General features: G+C 43.7%; 1 protein-coding gene across 1 annotated transcript in view; it reads left to right on the forward strand.

The window, feature by feature from the left end:
- Window positions 1-18503, forward strand: part of PLPPR5 (phospholipid phosphatase related 5) — a 91403-nt gene that overhangs the window by 19832 nt on the left and 53068 nt on the right. The gene's annotated exons all lie outside the window — the stretch shown is intronic.

Consider the following 18503-nt stretch of genomic DNA (forward strand, 5'->3'; position numbering starts at 1 on the left):
GGCGTCAAACAGGGAGATCCCCAGCTGTGTTCTGCCTTAAATAGGGCAGGTCACACCCCCAGAGCCAGCTGATTGGCTGGCCAGGGGGTGCCGTGGCTGGGAATCCCTCCAATCGCACGGGGGAATCCCTCCAGCCGCTGCGTGCATGGTGGGGCTGTGAAGCCCGCAACCCCACCTCCTCTGTAGGGCAGAAGTGGCTTTTTGGACAGTTGTTCCTACAGCACCCCTGTGCCACCCCAAAATGGTTTAACTGTTTGCTTGCTTTTTTTAAAAAAAACCAAACAGATTGGTGACATGAGGTGTTAATACTAAGTTAGGGTTGCCATACGTCTGACGCGGATGGCGCTGTGGGTTAAACCACAGAGCCTAGGACTTGCCGATCAGAAAGTTGGCGGTTCAAATCCCCGCGACGGGGTGAGCTCCCGTTGCTCGGTCCCTGCTCCTGCCAACCAGCAGTTCGAAAGCACATCAAGTGCAAGTAGATAAATAGGTACCACTCCAGCGGGAAGGTAAACGGCATTTCTGTGTGCTGCTTTGGTTCACCAGAAGTGGCTTAGTCATGCTGGCCACATGATCCGGAAGCTGTACGCCAGCTCCCTCGGCCAGTAAAGCAAGATGAGCGCCGCAACCCCAGAGTCGGTCACGACTGGACCTAGTGGTCAGGGGTCCCTTTACCTTTACCTTTAACCGGTAATCGGCTGTCGGAAATAGTGTCCGGGCAGAAATTGCTTTAATGTCTTGGAAAATCTGTATGTATGCCATGTCGGCAGTGTCGTTTGCAGAAGAAGCTTAACAACTTTGGGCAAAACTAAAATATGGCAACCCTATACTAAGTGCACTGAAATTTCAAAAGCAACAAATAAGTGATCTGCAAAATCTGTGTGGATGCCAAAGCTGTATTAAAAATCAACTAACAAAAAGCTGATTGTATCTTCAAAAAGGCAGAAGGTGCCTTGAAGGAAATGTCGCACAATGCATTTCCAGGAAGCCAGGAATTTTATGCTACCCTAATAGTTCCATCAGCTTCCTTCATGGAGAAAAAAGAAAGAAAAAAAATCACTAATCGAACTACTACGGCAATGGAAGCATAGTGCTGTTTTGTCTGTAGCATGACACCTACAAGAACCTATTTTAAAATAAAGCCCTTTGTTGTCATTGTCGAACATTGTTTATAAAGCACTTTTGCTCGTCAGTATTATTATACTAAGCATTAACTCTACACATTGTTATGTGTTGGTTCAAAAGAAAAACACTAAAAATAACATGGTTGTTAAATCACATGGAAGAAAGAAACACGCTCTTCCCTGTTTTCAAAAGGCATATTTGGAAAGATGATACTGGCAGGAAAAAAATGAGTTGCAAAAGGCAGGTTTACAAGCATATTATGCAAAAACTTTGCAGACATTTTTGGAAATAATTCACATTGACATTTAGGTGGCCATCTAGAGGCAAGTCTGTTGACAGTTTGATAAAATAGAAGCATGGGAAGAGATAAATGATCAAAGGCAGCAGTCAGAAGTGTCAGAGTAGATGTCACCTAAGATGGATATTATATAATGTACGAGGAACCTACAACAAACATTGCTGGCAATGGTGTTCTCACCTCCTAATTGCTCAGGGTGCCTGCCAGCCATGCTCTCCTCCAGCCTTCCATTCCACACCCAAACTTCTCTGTTTTGCTTTTCTGATAGCCAACCTCCCATGCAGCAGCGTTTGACAAGGTGGGTGCCCCTCTGCTTACCTGAGCTCCCATCACGGTTGTTGCTGTGACATACCAGAAGGGTGAGAAGGAGGCAAAGTTGGTGTGGTACAATTGCATTGGCAGGAGAGCTGGACTGATTCTACCAGTGTATTTGCATTTCACTGCTGCCTCACCCCTCCTTCTTGCCCTCCCAGTATGCCCTAGGGCAAACATTGATAGGTGGTCAGGTAAGCAGTTCTGCTATGTCAACCACTAACTATTTCCATGACTATTTCCTCAGTGGGCTATTCTTTGGAGTTTTCGCTCCCTTGGATATTCTATCAAATGGTTTTGTTTTGATTTGTATTCCTGAACACTTAGTGGTTCGCCAGATACTCCAGTCTTGTTTCTCAGTGGCTCTGTTTTGGCTATATAATGTTACCTTGTGTTACATATGCTTCAGGTTACAGACTCCGCCAACCCAGAAATAGTACCTTGGGTTAAGAACTTTGCTTCAGGATGAGAACAGAAATTGTGCTCCGGGAGCGCAGCAGCAGCAAGAGGCCCCATTAGCTAAAGTGGTGCTTCAGGTTAAGAACAGTTTCAGGTTAAGAACGGACCTCCGGAACGAATTAAGTACTTAACCTGAGGTACCACTGTAATCCTGTTGGCACTAGTTACCCACACTCATTATTCAAATAAAGTGACCAAACATTTGTATAGCGCTTTTAGGTTTTCAAAGCGCTCCACATTCATTATCTATTTGTGAAGATTACAACAACATTGTAAGGCAACCCTGCATTATCATCCCCCACATTGAGGGCGGGGGGGGGGAGCAGCTTGCCAAAGGCTACTTTCAGGAGGAGGTCAGCAATAAAACAACCAGTGTCAGTGAAGTTAACTCCTTATTCAAAGATGCCCAAACAGTGCAGGCCTAGCAATCACATCATCTCTTCCCTGTAGGTATTGCCCCAATGAGGCAGTTGTGAGGACTGAAGGTCAGTGCCTTCCACTGCTCTCTTGAGGCTCCTCCCCCAGTTCCTTCCCCAGCTTCTTTGTCTTGTCTCTCTTTGCCCCCCCCCTCCATTCCTCTCCATGTTCTGGGAGACCAGGAAGAAGGGGAGCTGGTCGCAACAGGAAGGGGAGACTCCCTGGCTTCTTCGACAACCTGCTTCATCTCTGCCTCTTGGTCCCACTCCTCTCCAGCCTCTGCTTCTGCCACTGATTCTGAACTTCTCTCTGCTATGGCATCTTCCTGCTCGCTAAACCCTGTTGCCTCTTCAGCTTCCTCTACCTCCTCCTCCTCCCAGTCTGCTCCCTCTTCTCCCTCTGACCACTCATCGTCATTCCACCACCAATCTCTGGGCTCTGAGCCTTCCTCCCTTGGGGGTTCTCCAGTTGATTCTTCCTCTGCATTCAGCCAGTCCATGACAGCTACCTACCGACAGCTACCTACCGACTGAGATGTTAAAGAGGCTTTACTGAAATATCAACAATAAACCAAACATCTGATCCTTTCATTATATATATATATATATATATATATATATGTTTTAATAGTTGATGTTTCACTAAGATTCATCCACACTCCCTATTTTTAAAAATTTCCAATAGAGTGGAGCATTTGTGGCTTCCAGTTATAGCTGTTGGTATAATGGTTGCAGTGAAGCAACCATTTTAAAATTGCTGTTATATTTGAATTTCAAAGGAAGTTAGTATTGAATACCCATCTGGCATATATTTGTTCTATCCCCCATTGTGCAAACACCTGACCATAGGCTGTTGAGTCTCCAAAATTTCACATCTGATTGCTGCAATATCATGCTTGGATTCATTTCTTACTCACCTATTAGGGGTTTTCATGCCCAGTGCTACAGGATGGCTTTAAATTCATCGGGCTGAGTAGGGAAGGGAGCATGGAGCAAGAATGTCCTGGGAGAATATTGGAGATGCTGTACCTTAAGCGATGTACTCACACATGGATGGCCTGAAGATCTTAATGTGCTTTATTGCTGCTTGTTTGCACAAGAGGCAGAGGTTTAGGAAAGGACAGATTGTTGTTGTTCTAGGTTCACATCTTTTTTGCCATTTGATGAGTGAAGGTATTCTTGTGTATGTATCAATGGAAAGGTGAGATATTTATTCATAAACGGCCTCCACAGAAGTACATAATTTTGTTTTGCCTTTACCTGGGCAAACGACACAGAGCCAGGTATGAGCATTCAGTGCTGTTCATCTGAGAATGTGCTTATATAAGGCTAAAAAATCCACCCGTTTGTTCTTTTAAAAAGTACCCAAGTGCAAACGCTGAACATCCTCTTCAACAATGGTCACCTGAAAGAAGATGCTTGCTATGTATCATAGCAATTCCTACAACCTCCAGTCCTAGTTTGCATTTCAGCTGCCAGTTGATTACCAATAGCTGTTTAATCCACTTCAACAAGGTATACACCTAGAATTGCTGTGGATTCAATTCAAGTTTCATACAACAGTAATTGTATTAACAAACAAACACTTCTTCTAATAACACATAAATATAGTCTAAGGTAAGCAATAGTGGCACTTAAACATTTCTTACAAAATCTAGATCTTAAGATTTCAGTAGTTCTAAATAGGAGAGCATTTTTCTAAGTTTCCAGCTCTTGTAAAGTATCACCAATCAAGTGATGAAAACAGGCTGGTATGTTCAAACTTCAGAGTGTATACAGTTTCTGAGAATCTTATCATGTGAAGATAGTAAGTCACTACCCCATAAATTAGGGTCACAATTGAAACTACCTTACTGTTTCTTATCATTCCCACAACTTGAACATATACAAATTACTGACCTTAAAAATTCCTCAACAACACATATAATTCTTCTGAATAAGACAAATTCTAAATTTATTTTTGACAAGTTTTCAATAGTGCATTTTTTGGCTGTTCTTATGACATCAGTATATTCAGCTTATCATGAGCCAGTGTGGTGTAGTGGTTAAGAGCAGTAGACTCGTAATCTGGGGAACCGGGTTCGCGTCTCTGCTCCTCCACATGCAGCTGCTGAGTGACCTTGGGCTAGTCACACTTCTTTGAAGTCTCTCAGCCCCACTCACCTCACAGAGTGTTTGTTGTGGGGGAGGAAGGGAAAGGAGAATGGTAGCTGCTTTGAGACTCCTTCGGGTAGTGATAAAGCGGGATATCAAATCCAAAATTTATTGGTCATTGATTGATAAAGCATAACTTTAAGTACCATCGTGAACTTGAATAATAGGTCGAGCATCCCTTAAACTTCATATAACCTTTACACTCCAACAGTAGGGAGGAAGTCAATGTAGGGTTAAGCAGATTGCTCTATCAGCACAACCATGTCTCTTTGTCCCTCCTCTCCCCACATGCTGTTCTGGGATTCTCTTGACCTATGTGTGTGTGGGGGGGGGTATGGGAGGAGAGGAGAGGGAAAGCCGTCTTGCTCTAGTGGAAGTACTTGCGTGAGCTTCTGCTGCTGGAACCAAAAAATCGAATCTTAGTTTTATTCTCCAGCATTCTTTCTCCATATATTAAACCATTCTGGCTTGTGAACGAAGTTGATATAATTCATTATGAGCTTGCTTTGAGTCTATGTCCTTCCTTAGTATAATTATCGCTTTCACTTAATTACCTCTTAACATTTTTAATTATTTCTCAGGACCCGTTCCCATTTTGCAATGGCTTGCTTTTGTTCAATATATTCTGCTCCTTATTTGGAGAAGTCATTCTTAGCAATTCCAGCAGAGCTAAAGCAGATGAACTGCTGGGGCCATGGCATATAGGTGGTGTGGTTGACCTAAAAGTGCTATGTGACTGGATATGTGACAGCACAGTATGTGTGTTGCACATGCAAGCTTCTGAACATGCACTCTATTCTTTGTCAGGAGCTCGTCCTACACTCGAGTAGGACCCTGGCAGAGACACATGCCCGACTGGCATGTTCTCGCCCTCCTGGTTGATCGTTCGGGAGATTCAAAAGCTTTCTTCAGCCTGAACATCACAGCGACCGATGCCAACAGACATCGGCACACTTAGGGATCCGCAGAGTTTATGCAGTTTGCGTAACAGACCTCAGCAACTCAGCATTTTGGCTAATCTACTTTATTTACATATAAACACACATGGAGCACTGCAACATGGCTCCCTCTCTCTCCAGCATCAGATAGCAAAGAGAAAGAACAAAGGACAATAGTCCCACTTCACGGAACACTGTAACACAAACATCCTGTCTCCGTCACTTCCCACTCTGTGGAGTCAAAACATATACCGTCATGTGATAGACAAAAATCCAATGACTGCAAATATGGAGCAGGAATTCTAACATCCTTCCCCCTTTTTAATGTGAAGTGGGACATGTGAGTGTAGGGATATGCTGAAGTATGCTCTTTAGCATGCAGCATGTTCACCAGAAATGGACTTGGATCCTGAGTTGCCCTTCTGTGAATGGAAATAACTCTGATCCAGTAGGTGCTAATAGTGGTAGAAAGGTAGGCAAAGAGATTTCCACCAATTCTCCCTGAAGCCCCCAGTGCCACCTCCTACACTTTTCTGGAGTATCCTCCAACCCCCAGAGCATCATTTTGTTGGCTGGTATAGAGGACTATAGGAGGAAGTGGTGGAAACCAGCTCCTTTTGCTAGCAGGGATATCTCATGAGATTGCTCTCTTTTGGCCCAGTTTTACATTTCATATCTTCTGTAGAGTGTGTTACATGTGTTGGTTTGGCTTGAGGATGGAAACTCCTCCTGAATGAATGCATGAAATCATGATGAATAATTTCCAAGGCTTTTAATTTAGATTTGTTATCATGAATCAGTAATTATTTTTTTAAAATAATAATAATATTATGAATCATCTTAAAAGGAGCCTCTTTTGTTTTGGTGTGCTTGCAGTTATTTCTGAAGTTCATGCAAATCTGCATACCAGGCCTTTTTTCCAGGGGGAACTCACAGGAACTCAGTTCTGGCACCTCTCTGCTGGGTTTCAGCCCCTCTCAGGTGGGTGTCATTGCCATTCTAAGAGAATGAGGGAGGTGTTCACAGTTTCTAGGGAAATAGCACTGCTGCGTACCATTAGGCTAATAGTTCACATCTGAAACCAGAGGAGGGGTGGCTAACCTGCAAGTTGGATACATTCCACCAAGAGGCTTGGAGTGGAGCACAGAATGGGAGTGAATGGGATGGGGAAGGGAAGATAGATAGAGAGCAGGCAGAAGAGGAGAGAAAGGGAGCTGTCAACCCATCTGCTGTATTCCACTTTGTGTATCAGTCCTCCCTCTCTCGTGTGTGTATCTTTGTGTATGTTTGTCTGCACATGCTTGAAAGAGTGGCCAACCCACAACGTAAATTTGGGCCAAAAGAGAGCCATCTAATTTAGCACATTCCATTTTACTCATAGAATCGAGGCCATGGTGTGTGGTGATGCGTCAAATTTTTCTTCCAATTTCTTAACGCTCATGCATTCCCAGCATTGGCAATCTGGGCTTGAAGAGAAAACCTCTTTCATGGGGAATGAAAGGGCATACTCAGACGATGTATAAAATATTAGAACAAAAAAGCTTTTAGCTCTACTGTGTCACAAAACATTCCACTCTATACCACAGATTGTTTTTCAAAAGGCTGGGGGACTGAATAATAGATCTTGTCACTTGGTGTTGTGTGAAATGCTCTCATATAGATCTCCACCTGAAACTCCCAGTTCAAAATATCTGATTAATATGTTCTTTCCAGCCAGCCACTCAATCTTTATTTATGGCTTTTGTCAAATAATCCTTTCAGCTACAAACTGCAATTTAGTCTTTCCTACTTACCTGTGGTAAGTAGCAATTTCCCCCTGGGGACTGGAATAGAGACAGGTTCCACCGTTACTCCCTTTTGTCAACTGATAAGACTGCATCTATCTCAGCTGTGCCTGCTGTCCTCATTGTTTAAATCCAGGGCTGGCATTGTGAATTGCCACACACTTTTAATATTTGTGATCTGTGTTGGCTGCCTCCTTCTGCCCTGATGTCATGGACTGGTTGGGCACAGAGGAATGGTGGGAGGAATCCGCTGGGGAACCCCCAAGTGAAGAAGGCTCAGAGACCAGGTATTTGTGGTGGGAGAATGAAGAGGGAGAAGACTGGGAAGAGGAGGTACAGTGGTGCCTCAGGTTACATACACTTTGGGTTACATACACTTCAGGTTACAGACTCTGCTAACCCAGAAATAGTGCTTCAGGTTAAGCACTTTGCTTCAGGATGAGAATAGAAATCGTGCTCCGGCGGCGCAGCAGCAGCAGCAGGAGGCCCCATTAGCTAAATTGGTGCTTCAGGTTAAGTACAGACCTCCGGAAGGAATTAAGTACTTAACCTGAGGTACCACTGTGTTGGAAGCTGAAGAGGTAACAGGTCTGTGGCAGTGTCCAGAATCAGAGACAGAAGCTGAAGCAGGAGAGTAGGGGGGCCAACAGGGAGAGATGAGTCAGGCTGGTGAAAAGGCATGGGTGTCTCCCCCTCCTGCTGTGACAAGTTCCCATCCCCGCTGGTCTCCCAGAACCAGGAGAGGCATGAAGAGGGTGAGGAGAAGTTGGCTGCACACAGATGCAGTCTCCAGTTGCTTGGAGAAAACCATGGAGATGAGGGGACTTAGGCAGCTTTGGGGAGGCATGGACCTCCAGTCTCAGCAACTGGAGATGAGTTGTCACAAGAACTCCCAGTATCAAGGATTCTATATTATTCCCTCCCAAATACAGAGAATCCCTGAATTCTCAGTTGCTTTACCCAGGGAATGATCAAGGTTAAATCACCCCACACTCCGTCATGTTGCCCCACTCCCATCTGTTAAACAGCTGATGCAGGTTCCCGGAATTGTGGAGAAAACTGGATTTCTTGCAGGCTGTGAGGGAAGAACGGAGAAGCTGTGTAGAGGAGAGATGAGATGATCACCCCCTCCAGTTACTACTTAAAAGTCTGAATTTGTGTAAAATGAATCATTTTTACCATTACATGAAGCACAAAAGTCAAGGAAAACAAACCATTATAAACAAAGCAAAAGAAGAAAGTTGAGCCTTGTTGTGGATGTAAAAATGAAAAACAAGGATATAATAAGAATAATAAAAGCCCATGCACTAAAACAAAACCTGTACAATACAGAAACTTCAGTTGGCTAAATACGTGAACTGTAAGATTATAATAATGAAGGCCAGGATTTACTGAACCAGCCCCATAAGGACATTCCCCCCTCTCCTCCCTCACGTACCCCCAGGCCCCAAAATTGGCTGGAGAGGGGAATGGGAGAATCCTAGAGCAGTTTATGTGTGAGGAGGAGGGGGATAGTTCCACCTGATGAGCTGCAATGCTTCCAAGGTGGAACAATTGTATGACATTGTATCCTCAACATGTATATAAGCATAGGTAAAGGTAAAGGACCCCTGGACGGTTAAGTCCACTCAGAGGCAACGATGGGGTTACAGCACTCATCTCGCTTTTCAGGCTGAGGGAGCCAGCGTTTGTCCGCAGACAGCTTTCCGGGTCATGTGGCCAGCATGACTGAACTGCTTCTGGCGCAATGGGACACCGTGATGAGTGCCAGAGCTGTTTACCTTCCTGCTGCAGTGGTACTTATTTATCTACTTGCATTGGTGTGCTTTCAAACTGCTTGGTTGGCAGGAGCTGGGGCAGAGCAACAGGAGCTCACCACCGCTGAGCAGATTTGAACTGCTGACCTTCCCTCACAGTAATATGAGTAAGAAGGAATACAGGAGAGTACATTAAATGCTCTCATTATTATTCAGTGGAGTTGTGTGAATACCTGGAATGCCAGATACATTTCAGCTTCATCAGCCTTCCTCAGTAGTCTGCATTCTTACTCCAGTTTCTATGTTGTACATATCCAAAATTAAAACACTTCCTTAAAAAATAAATAAATAAATGAACAGATTGACCACATAACTTCCATTCCTATGACTTAAAATGATCTTATGCTCATCAAATACTTCAAAATCACCCTTGCTTATTGCCAGGTGAATGGTCAATGTTTTCAAATTGCAATAATGAGCAGAATCACCTGTTAAGAATAACATATTAAAATGACATTTAAAACCCCCTCAAACTTCCTCATTGCAGCATGCCCAGGGGGGTCCCTGGCAGTTCCTCCCTCCCTGTGAAACCAGCCCTGATTTTTACCATTTACCTCACAATGTCCATAAAGGGAAAGATGGGCCGTTTTATGCACCAACGGTAATGTTACCATAGTAAATTAAGCTGACATGTGACCCACATTTTGCCCTAATATAGCTAGCTGCATTATACCTTTTAATGTGTATCACAGGTCAATTGGTAAATAATATGCCATGCACAAGCCCCATATCCAAATATCAATAACAAGCTGGAGGTGGTGTGTAATATTTTACGCACAGAAATCAGCCATTGAATTCCTAATTCCATTTATTTGTTTCAGTCTTTTTCTGCCACCGTTCAGAGAAAGCCTCACCATCAGAATCACCGAAACAATTTAGGCATAGAAACCAGCACGTGAAACTTTAAACCAGCACAAAAAGGTCCAGATAAAAGAAATCAAACAATTTAACATGATTTGAAGCAGAGAAGCGGCGACAATTTCAGATCACAATCACAAAGGCAACATTAAATTTACGTGTGGTATCAAATTTGTTTCTTAATGTTCAGTTCCAGTGTCAATCTCATTATTTATTCTAATCAGCAAGATATCCAGCTGAATTAACAAGGAAATTGTTTTCCTTTCCCTTCAAAATGGCTGGTTATTTTTCCCAATAGTGGGGAGAAAAAACACCACCCTGCTTATAAGGGAATTAAGCAGGGCATTCTGTGTCTATTAAACAAACAAGGAGCAATGGCAACAAGGATATACAACAAAAATGGCCCCAGGGGAAGGCTCAGCATAATGAACTAGAAATTGCTACTGATAGTTCTTTTGCTACTGCTCTTCCTGTCAGCGGTCTCACCTCACAAGCCAATATCAGTTTACAGAAAAGTGCAGTTCTCATTTAGAAAACCTCAAAGGACCACAGTTTACACTGTTGGATTTTTCTTTAGAGCAATTGTCAGCATGCAAAGTAGATTTCCCCAAGGCGGCAACAGTTGCTAAGGATTCACAAATGTCACTTTTGGTGAGTCCAGGGGCAGGTCTTCAAGATACACCTACCTGCTATGAATCCGCACAACAGCAGCAGGCTTGCATTGACTTTTCCTTTGTGGTGTTTAACAGGGATAGGGATTAAGGCACCAGCTATGTATGGGGAGGCGGGTGGTGCTGTGGGTTAAACCACAGAGCCTAGGACTTGCCATTCAGAAGGTCGGCGGTTCAAATCCCCGTGACGGGGTGAGCTCCCGTTGTTCGGTCTCTGCTCCTGCCAACCTAGCAGTTTGAAAGCATGTCAAAGTGCAAGTTGATATATAGGTACTGCTCCGGCGGGAAGGTAAACAGTGTTTCTGTGCGCTGCTCTGGTTCGCCAGAAGCAGCTTAGTCATGCTGGCCACATGACCCAGAAGCTGTACGCCGGCTCCCTCGGGCAATAAAGCGAGATGAGTGCTGCAACCCCAGAGTCGGCCAGGACTGGACCTAATGGTCAGGGGTCCCTTTACCTTTTTATGTGTGTTGTAGGGGTTAGACTGCTGGATCAGGAATCTGGGAGACCAGGGTTCAAATCCCCACTTGTCCATGAAGTTCTATGGCACATGTTACTGCAGCACTGGTGGGAAGTAAGGAAATTTTACCATCAAGAAAGATGCATTAGTGGGCGGTAGGTATAAAAAGGTTGACTACCCCTGCCATAGAGCATAAGGTCAAAGAAATCTAAGAGGTTACCTGCATGGTTAACAAGGGGTACAGGTGGCACTGTGGTCTAAACCACTGAGTCTCTTGGGCTTGCCAATCAGAAGGTTGGTAGTTTGAGTCTGCACAACAGGGTGAGCTCCCATTGTTCTGTTCCAGCTCCTGCCAACCTACCAGTTCGAAAGCACACCAGCACGAGTAGATAAATAGGTACCGCTGTGGCGGGAAGGTAAATGGCGTTTCCGTGCGCTCTGACACTCATCACAATGATGCATTGTGTCAAAAGCGGTTTACTCATGCTGGACACATGACCTGGAAAGCTGTCTGTGGACAAATGCCAGGTCCCTCGGCCTGAAAAACGAGATGAGTGCCGCACCCCTTTGACTGGACTTAACCGTCCAGGAGTCCTTTACCTTTTACTTTTAACAAGCAGAGTCAAGGAAGCTAGAAAAGTCAGGGAAGCTACTTTGAAATCTTGTTCAAAGTAAAACTTGAAGACAACATAATTTTTTGTAGACCTTTCAGTAATGCAAGCAAATAAACATTGAGAAGCATATTGATAAAATCATTTCATAAAACAATAATAATTTATTTAAATACACGAGATAGAAGAGACAGTCACAGGCCTAGGAAGATTGCAAGATGACATTGTAAAAGGATTACTGAAGAAGGGTAGTAAAATTGCAGAGAAAAATGAATTCTTTACATCCACCAGCAGAAGATGTTAGACAGGTAATCACACCTGAATCACGTTTTTTTCAGGAAAGGCATTTGAAGAACGAAGTCAAATGGAGGTGATAAGAGATGAAGTGCCAAAACTAACTGACAAATTAAAAATTAACAAGTCACTAGGCCTGGATGGAATATATCTAAGAGCTTCTGAAGAACTCGAGTGTGAAATTGTCGCTCTAGCAAAAATAGGGAACCTGTCACTAAATTGGTCTCCTTACCAGAGGACTGGATGGTAGCAAGGGTAATATGAATTTTTAAAAAGGTATTCAGATGAAACTCAGAAATTACAGGCCCATTAGCCTGACTTCTGACACTGCTAAGTTGTTGGAAAGCATTATTGAAGCTAAATTGTTCAACGTGCAGAAAAAAACAAGTATTGATGTGGAAGAGTCAGCATGACTTCTGCAAATGAAAGTCTGGTCTCACCAGTTCTTTAAGAATGTCAAAAAGAATGGTAGACATTATAAGCTTAGATGCAAAAGCTTTTGACAAAAAGTTTAGCAGTCGTTGGATAAAAAGGCAAGCCTTCTTGTGGATCGATCATTGGTTAAATAATATTAAGAAGAGGGCAGAAATAAAGATAATTTTTTACAATGGAGTGAAATAAGCAGTGGGCTTCTCTAATAATCTATACTGTATATACAGTCAGAATTTAAGTCTTGACCAATCTTTAACTGATGCTTAGGGGTTTATTTTTGCTGTAATGTGTGGCTTGACAATCACTCATAAAAACTATTTGCAAGAAACCTGAATGTTAACCCTAGAGAGAAATAACATTCAATGCTTTGTTACTCAAATGATTGTGCAAGATCAAAGAATTGTTTACTCCATTGGGGTTTGCATATACAGTGGGTTTTTGAGCCTCAGAATATGATATTTCTAAACTAAAGCACACAAGCCTTTAGCAGAAAAGAAAGTCAAATTCATATTTGCAGATTTGAATATTGAGATGCATACTTAGCAGGGAAAAAGTATTAAAAAATCACAAATTGTCCTTCACTGCCTGTACTTGGATTTACATTTAATAAATCCACAAAGAGCTTAGAGATTGCTGCCTTATACACTCTACTGTTTTGTGTCACTTAGCTCTCAGATTAGGTTTTACTTAGGCTGTTTAAGACATGGGGTAAAAAATTAATAATTTTGAAAATAAAGAATAGTGGCTTGACACAACTAAATATTCAAAACAGGTACTGTCCTTCAATATTATGCATAGTTCAGTTGAAACTTCAAAGGCAGTCTCAAGTGCAAAAAAGAAGCAGGTGAAGATTTTCCTGATGTGAAACGTAATTGACTTGGGGGAGAGGTTCCCCTAGTTAATTCTAGTGTGTTGAGACCTTCTGTGGCATTCTGCAGGGCACAGGGTAGCCATTGACATGAGTCTTCCACCAAGTCTTTCTTCCCCAGTTAACTTCCAGTAAAAGAAACAAAAAACATAATGCAATGAGGGTAAATGTTTATCTGGTCTGATCTCCAGTTTATTGGCTCTTGCCTGAATACGATACCTTGGACACAATAATGCTACACAGGACACAGGTTGGTTTGTTTTTAAACCCAAGATGTGGGAAGGCTGATTGGTGGCAGCAATGCACCTCAGATCATGTTTACTTAGGCTGCTGTTATAAAAGGCATATAGGAAGTTTCCTTAGACTGAGTCAAACCAATAGCTTAGTGTTGTCTGCACTGATTGGAAGTGGCTCTACAAAGTTTCAGGCAGGAGAATTTCCCAGACTTACTTGGAGATCCCGGGGATTGTACCTGGGAGCGAATCTTTGGCATGCACAGCAGATCCTGTACTACTGAGCTGTAGCTCAGGAACAGTAACAAAGCTGGCAAATCCATAGATTATGTGGGTCTAATGATTTGGCCCTGCCAACCTAGCAGTTCGAAAGCACCTCCGGGTGCAAGTAGATAAATAGGGACCGCTTACCAGCGGGAAGGTAAACGGCGTTTCCGTGTGCGGCTCTGGCTCGCCAGAGCAGCGATGTCACGCTGGCCACGTGACCCGGAAGTGTCTCCGGACAGCGCTGGCCCCTGGCCTCTTAAGTGAGATGGGCGCACAACCCCAGAGTCTGTCAAGACTGGCCCGTACGGGCAGGGGTACCTTTACCTTTACTAATGATTTGGCCACTGGAATCTATGCTCAAAGTAGAATTGTTTTGTTTTTAATGGGTGTCTTGACTATAGGGTGTCTTGACTTTAAGAACTGCCACAGGGTACAAAATCCCTTCAAAAGAACACACACACACACACACACACACACACACAAACATGAGTATGATTCCACCCCCTTGGTAAGTGGTAAGAGAATTGTGGTTGGAGCAGACTGCTGAGCAGAGTTGTAAACTTCCCAATACTCTCCATTTTCAAAGAATGATAAATTGCCTTTCTAAAAATGAACTACTTGCTAAATGTGAAATAAAGCAGTTCAGCTATATTGAGCCATATATGTTCAATATGTATCATCTGTTCAGCAGCACATTGCAATTATTGGAGGAAATCCTGTCTCGTAAAGATGTCAGATGTGGCGTCCCTTTTAGACCTCAGAATTTATTGCCCTGAGTACAAGAATATTAGGTCTATTCTTGGATATTTAATGAGAACATCAGTCATACCTTGAGGCCATATGATATTTCACCTTCATCCTGCAATTTCCAAGTTTTAAAATTCAATGCGTTTGGTCTCTTCCAGTAGGTTGAGTGCAGGGATAAGACAATGTGATTTATTCTTGGTGATGTTGGACCCAACTCCCAATGGCACCAGAAAGCTTGGTGAGGGACGGCAAGAGTCTTAAGGGGGGTGGAAGGTGACTAGCCTTGTTTTAACGCCATAAACTACTTCTTTTAACTCAGCAGTCTGCTTGTAACATGGCAAAATAAGGGTTTTTCGCATTGGTACACAAGGCAGCTACAAAGAAGTTGCAGGATAAACCCAGTGTCAAGACTGGGTTAGAAGACTGAATGCAGTGACAGAAACCGGACTCATGGTTTCAAGGGCAAAAGCCAAAAATGGAGTAGTGATAGAATCAGGAATAAAAAATATGCAGGCCAGGATACAGTCATACCTCAAGTTGAATGTGCTTCGGGTTGAGCGCATTCGAGTTGTGCTCCACGGCAACCCGGAAGTAACAGAGCGTGTTACTTCCTGGTTTCGCTGCTTGCACATGCGCAGACACTCAAAATTACATCATGTGCATGCGTGGAAGTGGCGAAACGCGACCCGCGCACGCGCAGACACGTTGTTGCATCTTGTGTTCCATTCGGGATGCGAACGGGGCTCCAGAATGGATCCCATTCCTATCCCAAGATACCACTGTACTTTCTGCCTTTGGCTATTGGAAGTGGAAAGCTTGCCAAGACCAACCTTGGATGACCCAGCAAAACAAACAGGAGTGGAGGAAGACGGCGGTGGGGGCATTCCGCACCAGGTGTCACCACTGAGGGGGGTGACAAAATGCCAGGCGGCACTCACCATGGGGCTTGCAGTGCGCCCGAGCCACGCGTCTCTCCTGGGAGTAACACAGTGGCTTGGGCTCCTGCAGACTCCGTGCTGCCCTAAACTGCCTGCCCACTGTCTCCACCTCAGGCGGAGTGGAAGGAGGCAGGCAGACTCCTCCAAGGCCCCACGGAGCGTTCTGCCCCGGCTTGCCCCACCCTGTGGGCAGCTGGCCCCACCCCCGCAGGCGGTTGCCCCTGCCTCTGGGCAAAGGACACACACACCACCCCAAGCGCCTGATCGGCTTGCTCCACCACTGAACACAAATAATATATTTTTTTTCTGTGTGTTGGTTTGGCTTGAGGATGGAAACTCCTCCTGAATGAATGCATGAAATCATGATGAATAATTTCCAAGGCTTTTAATTTAGATTTGATATAATGAATCAGTAATTATTTTTTAAAATAATATTATGAATCATCTTAAAATGTAGCCTTTTTTGTGTGTGTGCTTGCAGTTATTTCTGAAGTTCATGCAAATCTGCATACCAGGCCTTTTTTCCAGGGGGAACTCACAGGAACTCAGTTCTGGCACCTCTCTGCTGGGCTTCAGCCCCTCTCAGGTGGGTGTCATTGCCATTCTAAGAGAATGAGGGAGGTGTTCATGGTGAGTTCCGGCACCTGTTTTTTCTAGGGAAATAGCACTGCTGTGTAACATTAGGCTAATAGTTCACCTCTGAAACCAGAGGAGGGGTGGCTAACCTGCAAGTTGTATACGTTCCACCAAGAGGCTTGGAGTGGGCCACAGAATGAGAGGGGTTGGGATGGGGAAGGGAAGATAGATAGAGAGCAGGCAGAAGAGGAGTGAAAGGGAGCTGTCAACCCATCTGCTATATTCCACTTTGTGTGTCAGTCCTCCCTCTCTCGTGTCTGTGTCTTTGTGTATGTGTATGTGTATCTGCACATGCTTGAAAGAGCAGCCAACCCACAATGTAAATTTGGGCCAAAAGAGAGCAATATAATTTAGCACATTGCATTTTACTTGCACTTAGTAAACACATTAGGTGGAATTCAATGTAGCGCTCTTCAATAATTCTAGCTTGTCAGATGGAATGATGCCCCCACCCCCCTGCATGCTGCTCTGGGAGTTTTTCTGAACCCCAGAGCCAATTCTGTGTGTGTGAGAGGGTAAAAGGGGGGACACAAGCGGTTGTCTTTGGACAAAGCTTCCACTGATGGGACTGGTTAGATGAAGCCTGCCCATTGAAACTTCCATACTTTCTGAATCTACTTTACTTGGGCAACCTGAATTTTCTGGTATGTGCTTGATGCCTTCAGAATAGTAACGGTTTGGAAAGATCCTTTGATTTTAGTCTGTTTCCTGCCATTCTGTAATTTTGAAATAAATCCTATTGTTTTTAGTGGGGCTTACTTCCCGATTAATGCGCTGCAACCTGAATACTTTATGCTTTTAAATTTGTTAGAAAAAAACCCTTTAAAACACCCACTTTGAGAGTCTTTGACTGAGAAGCAGGATAAAAGTGTTTTATTAAATTTATAAAATGAAAACTGCATCAGATTGGCATTTTCTTTCATCAGCTTAAACAAGCATCAGAGACTTGACGCAATCCTATGAGTTTCTTCATTCGGCTATCACTGAACAAACGATTGTCATGAGAACACTGAAACTAAATGCTCATTTTATGGGGAAAGAGAAGGCTAATGAGAAATAATGCAGCTAAGATTTGGATCATTAGGTGCAGGTGTCAGCAGGTGCCTCAAAATTAGAAATAATCTTGGAGGGGAGAAGGAGGGGAGAATCTAAACATTGGTCTAACAGCGATTGAGAAGAATGTAGGCAGAAATCTACCGAATTACTTTTACGAGGTTAATAAATAAAATTTGCAAGACCGCTTGTAATTGGCAGTAAAGGAGATTCCAGAATAGAACACAAAACATTGCTTGACCTTCCCAGTGGGAGGAGTGATAACAGAATCATAAATAGCAGCTAATGCTGGAATACAGTTCAAAGTGTGGGCCATGTACTTGTATTGAATGAACTGGATGTAAATCCAAAAGCACGACAGTATCAAAAGAGTAGAAAAGCCCACATCTCTATCCAAGCATGGACCTAAATCAACTGTTGCACCCAAGGTGTAAAAAAAAAAAACCCTCAGCATTTTGAAAAGGCATCTGTTGTGATAGGATTTGTGTGGGGAACCTTTGGTTGCTGAAATACAGCTCCCATCATCCCTGGCCATGCTTGCTGGCACTGATGGGAGGTGTAGTTCATCATTGTCTGGAGGTCCAAGGGTTTCCCACCTCTGCATTAGTAGGGTGACAGGGCACTTTAATATTGCGGAAACCTAAATTTGTACTCTGCCCTCGAATCTGGTGTGCAAAGCAGCATGGCAGGAATCCAGAAAACTGATAATAAAGTTTAGTTGTGCCTCACAACTAAATTTTGTTGGTGGGATCCAAGTCCAGAACTGCAGATCAAGGCCAGATATAATCTCCTGAGACAGAACCCATGACATGTCTAAAGATTTGGCAACCAAGCCAGAACCAGGACAATCATCAGATGAGGCCCATTCCAGCTTTCTAGGATGGTCCATTATGCAGGAAAGCAAATTCTATCAGTAAGGCAAACAACTCTGGTGAGGCAAGCAGGGCTCTGAGAATCAGGGAAGAATGGCGAGTCAGACAAGAGCAACCAAGAGGCTTTAACTGACCTTAAAAGCCCTGTACGGCTCAGGATCGCAATAACTTTCAGATTTCCTCTCCTGATATGAGCCTACCTGGACCCTTCATCTGAGGCTCTCCTCTGGGTGTCCCCTCAGAAGGAGGTTCAGAAGGTGGC

The sequence above is a fragment of the Podarcis cretensis genome (assembly GCF_951804945.1).
Source record: "Podarcis cretensis genome assembly, chromosome: 6".
NCBI classification, from domain to species: Eukaryota; Metazoa; Chordata; class Lepidosauria; order Squamata; family Lacertidae; genus Podarcis; species Podarcis cretensis.